Source organism: Desmodus rotundus, chromosome 10, assembly GCF_022682495.2.
Source record: "Desmodus rotundus isolate HL8 chromosome 10, HLdesRot8A.1, whole genome shotgun sequence".
NCBI classification, from domain to species: Eukaryota; Metazoa; Chordata; class Mammalia; order Chiroptera; family Phyllostomidae; genus Desmodus; species Desmodus rotundus.
This window is the reverse complement of record NC_071396.1, coordinates 31,811,234-31,825,648: the sequence shown is the minus strand read 5'-3', so window position 1 is coordinate 31,825,648 and position 14,415 is coordinate 31,811,234.

Here is a 14,415-nt window from a genome sequence, read left to right as displayed (position 1 = left end):
GTTCGTTTGCGCGCGGAGGGGAGGGGGCGGGCCGGCGCAAGGGCGGGGGCGGGGGGCGAGGGCGGGTGGTGGAGTAGGTGGGGATGAGAGTTTGAATTGCCCCGCCCAGTCGCTGCCGCACCCTCCCGCATCAACACCCCTTGGGTGGCTGAGTGAGGGGTGCGCTCTGTGAAAAGTCAAGACGTCGCTAAACGCACGGGTTGGGGGCGCGGGCCAGTGCGGCGATCCCCGAGATGTCCCCAACTTTCCAAATCTCCCGCTGGGATGCCGTGGAGAGCACCTCTTACACCCTCAATTCCTTGATGGGCCAGAGTTACTGTGAGGTCCCTGCAGTAGACAGTCACAGCCGTGAGAAACGCCGCTGCTCTCTGGGAGACGTACCTTTGTTCTGCTGACAAGCAATTTTTGTTTCAGAATCTTATTTTTAAAAATTCATACATATGTATGAAATGTGTAACACATGAATACGTCCTTGCGTAAGGTTTCACACAACTCAGGCGTCTCTAGAGAGCAAAAAGGAGACCGCATCACGTTCCCTCCCCATTGCAGCCGCTCCCCAGAGGTAACCTCCGGTCAGGGTGTGCTCCGCTGCGGCTCTTTTCAGTCCTTGCTCTGCACTTCTGCAGGCGTACGTACAGATTGCAAGTGGATTCTCATGGGCTTTTCAAAAGAACGTTTAAGCATGCAGCGCATGCACACACTGGCGAGAACACCACCACGCCACTTCAGCAGTGGTAAATCCCCAGAGGCTTCCAGAGTCCAAAGACAGACTATAGCGGGGAAATAGCAAAGAGCTACCCAACCAAACGCCGCTTGCAAATGTGAAACCCCAGCTGGGGTTTGAAGTCGGCTTCAACGCGGCTCACTCCCAAATCAGCATCGCATCGCGCTGGTGGAGATTTGCCAGTACTTTTTAGACAGTATTATGACCTTCCCGTTCTTACAGAAAACAAACCGTCTTGGATTTTGATATGATGAGAACTCTTTGGATTTGCAAAATGAAAAGGCATCATCCGCATTAAAGCACAATCGTTATTGATGCTTGTGGTCTTGAGGGATGTGGTTTTAACACAGTAATAGCCTGCGTCTCATTGGCCAAGTGTATTCAGGGAATCTATAGCTGGGATATAAATAAAATCATGGGATTTAGCAGGAAGAGATTGAGTATTGGGATGGCTGGTTTCTATATTAGTTCTGACCTTGGGCAAGAGGTTGGGCAAACCGAGACACTGCTGGGCCTCAGTTTCCTCATCTGTAAACAGAGTTGTAGTAGATGTTGGGTGAGTGTGTGTTCCAGTCCTAATATTTGGTGAATAACTGATTTCTTCCCTTATTTACCTTTCAACTCAGCTCCATCATCTCCTCCTTTGGGAATAGCTCTCCTAACACCCTATGCTCTTACACTGCTCTCACTTTGCAGTTATGCACTCGTGGATAACCCTTCCATAAGTGAGGGCCTCTCCCACTACACTGTAAGCAGCCAGGAGGGCAGGACCAGGATGGCCTGGGGTTGTCACTGCATCCCCAGTACTTAGTACAGTGCCTGCTGGCACATAATAGGCATGCTACAAGAATTTTGGAATGACTATCACACAGATAATAGATTTCTTACTGCTCTTCCAAGTTGCTTGGCATTTTCAAAATATGCCAAGCAACTTGGCATTTTCATATGAGATGTAAGTGGAAACACCTCGTTTTAAAATGAAGCCTTTGGAAAGTACCCAGGAGGGTTTCCCCATCTTGGGAGGGACAAACAGTCCACTGTCTAGATGAAAACAGACAATTCTCAGCTCAACTACAGGCTGCACAGGCGGCAGGCCAGCAGCTATTTACCTTGATGAGCATAAGCTCCTGTGGAGAAGACAATGAATATTAATGCTACTCATTAAGTACTTGATTAAGTTGGAACCATGCATAGGCAGTTGCAATACACAGATGAGCACTCAGAGTTAAATGAGGCCACGGGGTGTGTTTAGGGTGCAAATTAACAAATGTGCGTGCTTTCTGCCGACAATCTAGAAACATTCCCGATAGAAAGTGCCAGAGAATGCCTGTCTTCTTTACTGCAAAGGGCCTGGATTCCTTAACAATATGAACAGGCAATAGCTAACCTGGATTCAAGAGTTAAAAAAGTAAAGTCATTAAGAAACAAGCAGGGGCTGCAGGGGATGGATGTCTAATGCAGTACAAGACTAATATTTCCATTACTTTCTCTCTCGTCCAATGTGCAACGTTCCCAAGGGAGAGGTTAAAATCTGGCCTCGAATTTGTAGAGGAAAACAGGAGAGCTGGGGTTTCCATCCCTTCCTGGCCATTCTTTTCTCTTTTTGTGAGGGACCCCCCTCCAGGCCCTTTTAGAAGCTGGCAGGATTGGTTTGAGTTTTATTTTGTTATTATTTAACCGAGCACCAACCCTGCCAGGACATTGTATGAATGTTACAGATGTTTCCTCAGTCCTCATAACACTCCATGAGGTGGGTGCAACTATTACCATTTTGGTGGGAACCGAGGTTCAAAGTGTTAAGAGAGGTGATGAACAAGGAGTACAGTCAGGACTCAATCCACGTGCACCTGAGTCCCAAACCAACGCATTTTCCGCTAAGCATACTGAAAATTACCTTACCGTCCTTTTGAAAATGCTTACCGTACTTTTCCCACCTCTCCTGCTGGGCTTAAGACAGAAACACCTACACCTGCCCCTTTCTGCAGAGCTGGCAACGCTGGTGGAGTAAATGGAGTGCTGTCACTTCTGGCCTGTGTACGCAATGTTTTCAGAGCAAGCTCTGCTGGTGAGTTGTTTACCTAGTGGGCTTTAGGGGGCTTTGTCAGTCTGTGAACTGTGGGGAAGCTTAGAGAGACATTTGCTTCCTTTAAGTATTCGGGTGAGCTTCCCGGGAAGTGAGTGAGTCACACCTGTTTCTGAAGATCTTACCTTAGTATTCAAATTTGGACACCTTGGTAAGGAGCTCATTGGTGGATATTCATTCTTATTGATTACCTATGGCCCCCCTTCCACTCACCATGCTTCCCAAGTAACCCCTCAACATCTTTGAAAACTAAAATGATTCATTAACATATGATGACCAGATCCCATGATCCCCAGAAGTTGGCCTCTGCAATAAGTCCGATTCAATTTAAAAAAATCTTTTCCTTTTCTACGTTGGGTTAATTTGACTGTGTGATCTGGTTGCAGAGTGGTTAGGGCATATGGCTTAATAGGGTAAGACCTTCAGTAAATTTTTCTCTCTGGTCCTGGATTTATTTTACATAAAAACAGTGGTTTCCAAATTGGGTTCCTTCGTAGTTCTAAAATCCTATGATTTAGTGGAGATAAAGTATATATAATTTTATTACTCACTAATTCCAATTCTCTTGACAATTGTTTTTTTTTTTTTTTATTTTTGCTCTTGACTGTGATTCCTCAAATATTTTCTGTAAGCAAGTAGGCTATAAATAGTAACAACACCCCGACTCTAGACTTTGGGATTATAAATTCATAGTAATCTTATCATTAACAGTTGTCAATCTGTAACATCCTTATTCTTTTCTCCTTTGGTAATATTCATAGTATCTTGTATTTTTATAAATCTCTGAATTTGAGAGGTATGTGCTTGTGATGGTTAATTTCGTGTGTCAACCTGATTAGGTTATGGTGCCCAGTTTGGTCAAACATTAGTCCAGATGTTGCTGTGAAGGTATTTTTTAGATATGATAACAATTACAATCAGCTGACTTTAAGTAGATCATCTTTCATAACGTGGTGGGCCACACTGAATCAGTTGAAGGCCCCTTAAGAGCAAAGACTGAGATTTTTGAAAAAGGAACTCTGCCTCAATATTAAAACACAGAAACCCTGTCTGACTTTCCAGCCTGCCGTCCTGCTCGACAATTTTTTTTTTGTCAACCCCCGGAATCATATGAGCCAATTTCTTAAAATAAATCTCTCTCTAATACTGGTTCTCTTTCTCCGGCGAACCCTGACTAACACAGCAAACAGGTCCACTGAACACATATGAGAAGTATGCATTCATTCATTCTCTCCTTCATCTGGTCAGTAATAATTTATTGAGATAAACATGTATATAGCCCTGCAGAGGGCTCTGGACACAATTTGTAATATCGAAGTGTGATGGACTCATATTGTGGTTCCCTGAAAGTGCCCAGTAGAATCTCATGAAGCAACCAGGGAGTAAGCATTAAAGGAGCTCAGAGACATACAGTAGGCTTGGTCAGACAATGGCCCTTTTCTGAGAACTTCAGAGTCACAAAAACTATAGCAGCTAGAAGATGAGAAGTTTAGCAGAGTGCCAAAAAAGGAGAACCTTCTTTTTCACCTGAACACCAATCTTCAAGTGCTGTGATTTTAAATTTTTTTGGAGAGGGAAGGTGGGGAAGGAGGAGTGAGAAGCAAAGAATGAATGAGGAAGAGAGGACACTCACTGCCAGGTGGGAAGGATCTGGTTTTAAACCTTGGCTCTGGCGTTAGCTGAGTGACCATGGGCAAATCATACAACATTGCCCTCATGTTCATATTTGTAAAGTGGAAAGATCTTTCCTGGAAGAGTTGGTGAGGACTCAAGAAGCTAACTCATATAAAATACCAAGAACAGGATTTTGAATCGATCGGCAGGAGTGCAGTGAAAGGCAGCCAGCACAACTAGGTCTCCTTTCATCTTCTTTGCATCTTTACATTGAAGACAGTAGGAAGCTGACCTATGGTCTTAAAGCCAAACACAGGCCGTACTCACCCGTTTCCAAGTCGTGGATGACACCTTTCTGGAAATGAAGAAGCAGCTACCACAGACAGCCCCCGTGGCCGCCCCTGCATGGTGCAGACTCTTCCTCCTTTCACTCATATCCCTTGGCATTGATGTTGCCCTGTGCCACCCTGCAGAGCTGCCACAGACTTAGGGGGGTCAGACCAGTACAGTCAATGTGCCAAATAGCAGGCTCTTTGGAGTCAGAGAAATGAACTTGAATCCTGGTGTTTGAGTTGTGTCTCTGCCTCAGTTTCCCTATTATAAATGAAAAAAATCAGACGTTGTTCAGACTGCTGGAGTGGACATTTACAAAATGAAAGCCGTTTTTGCTTTCATCATCAGGGATTACACAGGAACTAAAAAGAGGACTCCCTAAGATTAGCACAATTTGCTCAGGTGTCTAGTTCCTCATTTCCCAAACTTGGTCTGGCTTTAGAATCAGGGGGATGCTCGTTAAAAGTACAGGTTCCCAGCACTTACTCCAGAGCTAGTGAAATAAAAATTTCACGAGGTAAGACTTAGGGTTATGTTTAAAAAAACTACCTAGTTTGAACAGATATTTGTACACCGATGTTCATATTAGCATTATTTTTTTAAAATTTTTATTGTTATTCAATTACAGTTGTATGCCTTTTCTCCCCATCCCTCCACCCTACCCCAGCTGAACCCACCTCCCTCCCCCACCTCCACCCTCCCCCTTGGTTTTGTCCACGTGTCCTTTATAGTAGTTCCTGTCATATTAGCATTATTGACAATAGCCAAGAGGTGAAAGCGACCCAAGCATTCATGGATGGATGGATGAATGGTTAAGCAAATTGTGGTACATACACATCCTGGAATGCTATTCAGCCTTGAAAAGGAAGGAGATTCTGACACTTGCTACAACACAGATGGACCTTGAGGACATTATGCTAAGTGAAATAAGCTAGTCACAAAAAGACATGTACTGTATGATTCCAATCATATGAGGCACCGAGAGTAGTCAGATTCATAGAGACAGAGGGTAGAATGGTGGTTGCCAGGGGCTGGGGGAGGGGAGAATGGGGCCTTAGTGTTCCATGGGAACAGACTTTTAGTTTAGGATGATGAAAAAGTTCTAGAGATGGCTGGGGGTGATGGTTGCACGAAAGTGTGAATGCATTTAATGCCACTGAACTGTGCACTTTAAAATGATTAAAATGGTAAATTTTATGTTATGGGTATTTTACTGTACACAAAAAAACCTTCACAGGCTTTTCTAGCACAGCAAGTCTGGAAACTTAAAATTGAGACTATTTTGCCATTCCAAATGCTTATTTTCTATTGTTTCACCCGTAGCTTATCCTGCACCCCTTTTCACCATCTCAATCATCCATTTAGGCAGGGATGTGGCAAGAACTGGGAAGGACCCAATGTGCCCTGAAGGACAAGGTAGCAGGACTGGGAGGCGGGAGGGTTCAGCTAGAAGTGCTGGTGGAGGGATTTCCTCCCAACAATAAGAACCCCCCTCTCCTGCCAACACAGCCTCTGCACCAGTCAGGGTCACCTTAGAGTCTAAGGACAGCAGTGCTCTGGGGGAGATGACCCCATCAGAAGTGGTGCAACCCAGCCTTCTCTCCATCACAGAGTTGCCACTTCTGGCATCAAGCCGCCAGGACAACCAGTCCTCCAGGGCCTCTCATCCTCACCTCCTTGGAGCATTGGGAGAGACAGGAGCCAATGGCCTTCCTCCTGGGAGGCAAAGTATGGTGGCCCAGGAGTTCAAAGATCAAGAAGGAGGAAACCGCTCATTCTCAGGGCCCTGGGGCTCTCCCACAGCCATCTGCTGCTGCCTGGGGTCACAGCCACACTTTCCCCGCAGGCTTCTCACTTCTCCGAAGTAGAAATGTTGCCCTTGAACTAAGATAGTCGTTAAATACTTCTAAATAATTAATCATTCTTTTGAATTGGTGTTCTCTGCCTGCCTATGCTTTTCTGGTTGCTTTTTCTTGTCTTTTTCTCTTTTTAATTCAAAAGTGGTATTAATAATTTATGAGCACCTACATGGTCCTATATACCCACACTCACATGCATAGGGAGAGGCGCGCTCTGCTTTGTGCTTCAAGTCAAAATCAATACCAGGGAAGTTGAGCTTCCAATGTCAGGCTGTCTCTTTCCTGCTCTTTTTGGAATAGAAATGAGGGCCCAATCTATCTATAGAGGTTTGGCCTAAATCTAGCTCAAGTGCTTTTTACTCTGTTCAACAACTTTGACCGTTGCTGGGTCCCAGCAGACTTGAAATAAAGCAATAAGGCACTCTGTAACAAAGCACACTGAGGGGGAGAAATTAGGAAATGGAAAATGCAATGCTACTTTTTATTCAGGTGTGACTTCAAGAGAGGGGATCCAGGAGGTAGAGCTGGAGGAGGAGAAGGCCCTGAAATACTTGGAGTCCTTAGGAAAGTAGCTGCTGCCGCCCCCCAACACCCACCCCCGGGGCCCCTGGAAAAACGGGAAGCAAAGCAAGGGCTGGACCATGCACAGCAGATCATCAGTGAACATTTGCGGTAGGCAGATAAAGGACATCCTAAAGAAAATAAGAGTAATCCTGCCTATAGAATGCCCCCTTTTACAAAGTGTCTGAGTGGGACAATGATAAATGGGATTGTCCTAAAAACGGGAACAGGGATGAGGGACAGGGTGGGTGGGAGAATCACTTTTACTGAGCATGTTTCAGAATCTCAAAAAGTCCTGCATTTGCATGTATTACTTCTTAACAAAATAAACAGGAAACAAATAAACACATGGGTACGCAAAATGGGGGTAGATTTAAAGAGGCTTATTTGTGGTAAATGCAAACAAATCAGAAATGCATAGATTGATAGAGGACTTTCTTCTTGCTTCGTAAATACTTTTATGTCTTATATACATGTAAAACCTGGTTCAATTAGGCTGCACTGTACAAAATGACTTTATTTGCATGTCCAAAAAGGTAGAATAGCAACAATTTTACATGGTTTAACCCAGGTGTTTTTTTTTTTTTTTTTTTTTTTTTAAAGCTTGGGCACTACAGTATTGCCCCTTTATCCTGGGGGCATATGTTCCAAGAACTCCAGTGGATGCCTGAGACCATAGACAGTATCGAACCCTATATGCACTGTTTTTTTTTTTCTCTATTTGTTTGGTTTTTCTATACATACCTTTTCACTTAAAGGAAGCATGCCAGGCTAATCTTCGGCGTTTCCGAGTGGCCAGAGGCCCTACTTTCGCGCTTAGAGGACATGATGAACTAAAATGAGGTCTCCGTTATCACAGGCGCTGGGATACCGGGGTAGTCAGTCAATGAGATCGCGCAGGCGCCGGTACGTGCTGCCCGGCGGGAAACGTGCGCAGTGTGCGTCGCTCCACAACGGGAGCGTGTCCCCCCCCCCCCCCCCCCCCCCCCCCCCCCCCCCGCCTGTGTCAGGAGCGGGGCGTGAGATTTCATCCCGCTGCTCAAGATGGCGCAGTGGAGAATTTACCAATTGCTTGTGTCTGGAATTTTTTAATTTAATATTTTCAGACCACAGCTGACGGTGGGTAAGTGAAGCTGAGGGTGATGGGGGGCAGGGGACACCACTCTACTGACGTTTTGATAGTTCTTTGCTGCCTTGCGGGGGCTGTCTAAGCCCACTAAGCCAAAGCCCAAGCGGCGTCTCCCCAGTCGTCAAAATCTTTGATGTTTTCCATGTCTCCGGCACCTCTGCCAACCTAACGTGTGAGGCCCAGTGCAAAAGGAAAATGTAGGGCCCCTGCAGAAAGAGTATTAAGAATTTCAACACAGTGATAGGAGCGTGTTCAAATCAGGTGTGGGGCTGAGGCCTTTCTAAGTGTGGTACCCCATTCCATCGTGCAGCTTACACACCTGTGAAGCTGATCCTGGTCTCCCCAGACGTTGCCAAATGTGAGAACCGCCGGCTTGATCTAATATATGTACGTCTGCATGTTACACATGCTCAGAGTCAGAGAGCCTTCCTCCCATCATTTTTTAAAGAGTAAAATTGCATGAAGTCTTAAAAATTGCCATAGCAGAACTTTAAGGCCCGCCACCTGCTTTTGTAAATGAAGTTTTATTGGAACACAGCCATGCTCGTGTTTGTTTTGTTTACGGGTTGTCTGTGGTTGCTTTCCTTTAGGGCCGCAGAGCTGACAAGTTGCACCAGAGATTGTAAGGCCTGCGAAGCCTAACATATTTGGCGTCTTACAGAAAAAGCTTGCTGACCCTGTTGTAGATGATTGAGTTTTCCACCTGTGGTGGTTGCGGAACAGATAGAATTAACTAGAAAGCCTTGGGCGTGTACTCCTCTAGCCCCTGTTATCCACACAATTTAGAGCAGTTAGGGCTTTTTTGTTGGGAGCCAATAGGCAACTACTCTGGCTTATTTAAGCAGAGGAGAAGTTATAGGTAGAATATTGGGGTACTCAGAGTCAATGGGTGGCTTAATGAATGCACTGTGTGTAGAGTGCCCAAGAAATAATGCACTGGTTGCTTTCTTTGGGGGTTCAGCATCTGAGCTCAGTTGATAGAGTGCACGTGAACGAAATTATCAGGATGGAAGCTGTTCGAATGTTAAAAAGAATTGCAAGCTACACAAAGGTGGTGTCTAGGTTTTTTTAATCCAAACATGGGTTCCTTTCATTTCTAATGTTCTTTTGCATTTGTTCCTTTTTTTTCTCCATTAAAAAAATTACATTTTTTTTGGGAGAAGTATTTGGTGAAAGCAGTTGAAAGGAAGGCGGTCTGATGGAAATTCAAGTAGTTTTGCATGAGTAATAATTATTATTATGACGATGGGTTTCCTGCCTAAGCCTTCTGAGTAGGTAGTGTTTGCAAATTAAACACACTATAAAATATTCAGCCCCTTGCCACATCTCCGTTGCTTTGCATAATCTCCCTGCACAGGCTCTCGGGTGAGCTCCTCCCTAATTAATTATTAAATTCCCATCTGCACAGTGTGCACAGGATAATGAAATTCCCACAAGCCTCAAGAAAAGCCAAGCATCGCCTTTTGGAGAAGGCTCCTGACTTTCCCTGGCTTGGGTCCTCCTTTTAGCCAACGGTCCCTTCCCATGAGTCTCCCCCAAGGACTCATTGAAGATTCGACCAGTGGCAGAAGCTGTTCTGACCTTCTATAACCCAGGATTCCACGGTTCTGGTCTCAGCTCCATACCACCCACAGCTCAGCCACTGAGGAACTGCCATATGGCTTTATAAGGAAGTTCTCAATCCCATCCTAGGCTTGCTTTATGGACAGCCCCTAAGGTTCTTTGTTATTCCCCTATTACTTCATTTTTGGGTGCATTTTTTTCTCCATGTAGCAAAAGATCAGTTTTTCTGCTGTTGTTCAGCAAGGCACTGTTTGAAAACCATGACACCCTTCCTACACCTCTGAAAAACAGACCCAGAGCACAGGTAGAAGGGTGGGTGGGCATCTTGGGTGAGGAGGCAGAGTCACTGCGGCAGATGACACAGGTGATGGGGTACAGGGGGAGTTGACACAGGTGTAATGTGGGGTCCCCCAAAGTGTACTCCCGATCCTATAAACGGGGATTCTGAGTCATTTCATCGTGGTCCCCTCAGGCTGTTCTCGTTGCCAGCTGTGTCTCTGGGAAGAGTTTTTGTACATAAAAATCAGCACTCACTAGCCAATGTCTGTAGATACACAGGCCAGAATTCTTCATAAAATGGCTGATATTTGAGATTTCTTGGGGTCATGTCAGTGCATCTCCAAGTTTCCTGTCTACAGCAATCACCTGGTGGTTTTGTTAACATGCAAATCCTGATTCAGGGAGGCTGAGCTCCCACATTCCTGGGAAACTCCCAGATGTTGCTGATGCTGTTGATCCATGGACCACACATGGAGCAGGGAGAGGCTGACAGACAGGAGCAAACTTGTAAACAGAGGAGAAATCAGACTTACAAATGAAGGGGGAGATCCAACAGGGTAAGCTCATGTGTACCTTTTTTTTCTCTTTAGTTTTTTAATTAAAGGTGCGATTAGCAGGCATTAGAGCAAAGCCAGGGTTAAACTTTTTTCTTATGCTTATTATCATTTTTTCATTTCAGCTAAGCCTGTGTTAAAATTTAGAAGTGGATTTAGAACTGGGTCTATTGTTGACCTGATGTAATTGTGAATATGCTTTTTTACCAGCTGGGTGTGACTTTCAGGATGTTTTAGGATCTCTCGGGCCTCTTTTCTCCATCTGTACGATAGGAATTATAACAGGGCCTATGAAGATTGTACGGCTGGTGTCATTGGGTGTGGACTCTGGAATTACTTTCATTTGGGTTCAAATCCTAGCTTGGCTACTTGAGTGTTTTTTCCCTTCTCTGGGCCTTGTTCTCCTGATCTGTATTATAACATCAAACTAGGCCCTGCCTTAGAGGATTGTTGTGAGGCTTCACTGAGGCCTGGTGCATGGCAGGTGCTCGTAATGACTGCAGCGGGAGAGGTACATAGGCCCTTCGGCGGGCCTGAAATGAAAATGCCTGCAAAGGCGCAGTGAGGAGGGGCGGGTTGAAGATTTGGAGTCCATCGTTCTTCTATTTTTAACATTTGTGAAATGTTCACTGTTGTGCAAATATGTGAGGCTCCGTGGGGCACTTGAACAGCAGTCTGAAAGGGAGCCTATATGAAAGTACTTGAAAGACTCATGGACACAAAATAAAAGCCAAATCAGACACAAATTAGAAAAAAAAATAGTCTCCTTCTGGGAGGCTGACTGATCTGAATGGCCTGTTGGTTAATAAAATCATGAGCTTATTCTACTATGACTTGTGAGGATAAAGGCTTCATGGAGGAGCAAAATGGTTAGAGTGGCAGCCTTATGCTGAGGACCACCATTTCTGTGTCTGAATCCTCCGAAATTCCAGTTCTCCAAGAGAGGTAGCAATCAAAGCAACACAGGCTGTACCCTAGGAAAGGTGATGGCCCACCCCATTTTCTACATGGCAAGGTGGTGCTGTGTGAGTGGGCAGCTGCGTAGGAGCTGAGTTAGATTGATGTGCATGGGCTGATCGATGTCCAGGGGGTGGGCCTGCATCAGAGTTTGCACACCGGTGGCCTGCACGTAGGCTGTGTTCAGCTTGCCCATGTATTTGTTTGGCCCTAAGTAATTTTTTTTAAGCCTTGGATTAGCTGTTAACATTAAAAATATTGTAGATTTTACAAGAAGGTCCAGATTTCCAACTACAAAAAATAAGATTAGTAACTCTGGGCCTGTGTTCCTGTGTGGTAGCAACCTGTTGGCTCTGAATAAAGAATGGGTCTCTTAGGTAGACCTGACAGGTGGGTCAGAGTCCCCGCCCAGACTGCTTCAGCCATTTGCAGTCCCTGCTTGGCCTCTGGAGGCATTTTGATTGGTGGCTGTGGTGTATTTTTGGCACCTCTCACTATAATTTATCATCCAACCTTGTGTTTGAGGGCAGGGAAGCTGTGTTCTGGGCTTTTGCCCTTCCAGTATCTTTATTCCCTTAAAGCCTTGTTCCCTGTTGCCCCTGAATGGGGAACGTGACACCAGACTCGAAATCGGAGGATCTGGGTGTAGGTCTAGGTGTTGACAGTCTTTCCAAGTCTCAGCTCCTTGATTGATAAAATGGCAACTCATAGCCATGACAATTGAATGGGAAGTAAGTCAGAGGTCTTTCTGAACTTTAAAGGGTGGTAGAGATAGAATCATAGCAGGGGAGGATGGAAATGTTATGCCTCCGGACTGGTGAGGGAGATAAAATTGATGTAGACAATTATATGAAAGTCATATAAATTATATAAAATCATATATTCTACAGAGATATTTGGGAGGCAGATGCTTGGTTCGGCCTCAAGGTGGGAGGCAATCAGACAGGCTTCATGGAGAAGGCAACCAGCTGAGTTTTGAAAGAATAATTGGCTCTACCAGCCTGACCAGATATTCTGATGCTTCTAATAACTGAAATGCACAGGCTTCCTGGAAGGGCGTGTGAGGAAGTGATTCTAGAGCTGTAGATTGCCCCCTGGCTGTGGGGAAAGAGGACTCTGGCCAGCCTTCTGGACACCCCTCAAGTGTCTTGGTGGAAGCTGATCAGCTGAGGCTGGCTTGGGAAGTTCAGGCCGACAGACTGACATGTTTCCCCCCAAACCTCCATAGGTGGTGAGAGAGGAAAATGAACATCTAGGAAAGAGGACCTTTATGAGCATCTTTGGGTAATCGGTTAGTGTTGGAGAGTTAAGACAGAGTTAAAAACAGGGTTTTGGCCCTTTCCATCTGGAACCATCACTGTGCATTGATGACTGGAGAAAATAATGTAATCTGATTGTTCCATTGGGTCATTTCTGGGAATAGGAAGACAGTTTTCCAATACTGGAAGTTCGTGCACTGGGAGAGTATCTTGATGCTTCGTTGCTCATCCTTCCTTGGCTTCCCTTCCCTGGCCTCCAGCTCTGTCCACAGCAGACACCAGCTCCCCCTGAAATTCAGCTTGCTGAGATGTGATCAAGTTTTTTTTCCCTTAGAATTGTATTAGGGGTGAAGATGCATTTGGCTGCTCAAGAAAACCCCAGCCTGCTTCTCCTCTCTGCATTGCATTTGGCAAATGTCTTCTGCTGAAAGAATGCGGAGAATTTCCCTTTTCATCATGTCAGATCATCTGGCTTGGACTGGCCCTTCCCCAAGAGCCCAGTGGACACAGCTGGAGCAGGGTGGGGCACAGGCAAATTGCTGAGCTGGGAGCGCTGGCCTTCCCTTGGCTTGAAGGCCACAGCGGAGCAGGGCTGACCAAGTCCCATAGGGTGGGGGGAGGCGCCCAGCCTGGTGCACAAGTGGAAAGACGTGGGGTACCGAGAGGTCTATGTCTGTGATCTAAGCTGTAACCCCGAGATTACGACCTGTGAACTCCCCTGCAGGACCTGACTACTTGGCTAGAAAATCTCTTAGGTAAAGGTGTCTTTTCTGCAGGGGTGGATCCAGGTTCTGGGTGGCCAGAAGTTCACATGATTTTTGGAGTCCTCTTTGTAAAAACAAAATTATAGATACAGAATGAAGTACAGGGGCTTAGAACAGGTCCTTGCAAGAGAGGGGTCTTGATTTCTCAGCTATTTTAATTGTTATGGTGAATCTGCCATTTCAGGCTCTGTTTTAACAGGGATGAAATGCAGACATGAAGGCCGGGAAAACATTTTGGATTGGGCTTTGGTTATTAATTTATGAACTTGCCATCACTGGGCCACCAGGTGGGAGCTTTGACCAGTGGGAGAGAGCGAAGGGGAGGCCTGGAGGGCTTGGTACCTGCAGGGACATCAATGGGAGGTAGTACACACTGGGGAAATTTTGGGGGGGTTGGCTATCCATCCAAAGTCAGCAGACAAGGTCAATCAGAATGCCAAGTGTAGGGTGGCAGGGAGATGTTTGGTTTTTGTTTGCTAGAATATGCGCAGTTATTTAGAGGTTGAGAGTTACCATTTCAGAGCCTCACCGGTCTGGACTTAAACGTGGGCCAAATTGCCACTTTTTTTTTTTTTTTTCCCTAGTTGCTAAACATTTCTTCAGGTGAAGATACAGACTCCTAGAAGCAGGTTCCATTCCTGAGTCAGATCATCCACGTTTTTGAAAAGTTGTGATGATCAAAGTAACTGATACAGTTAAAGTTTTATTATTATAATCTTAGACATAACTCTTCATA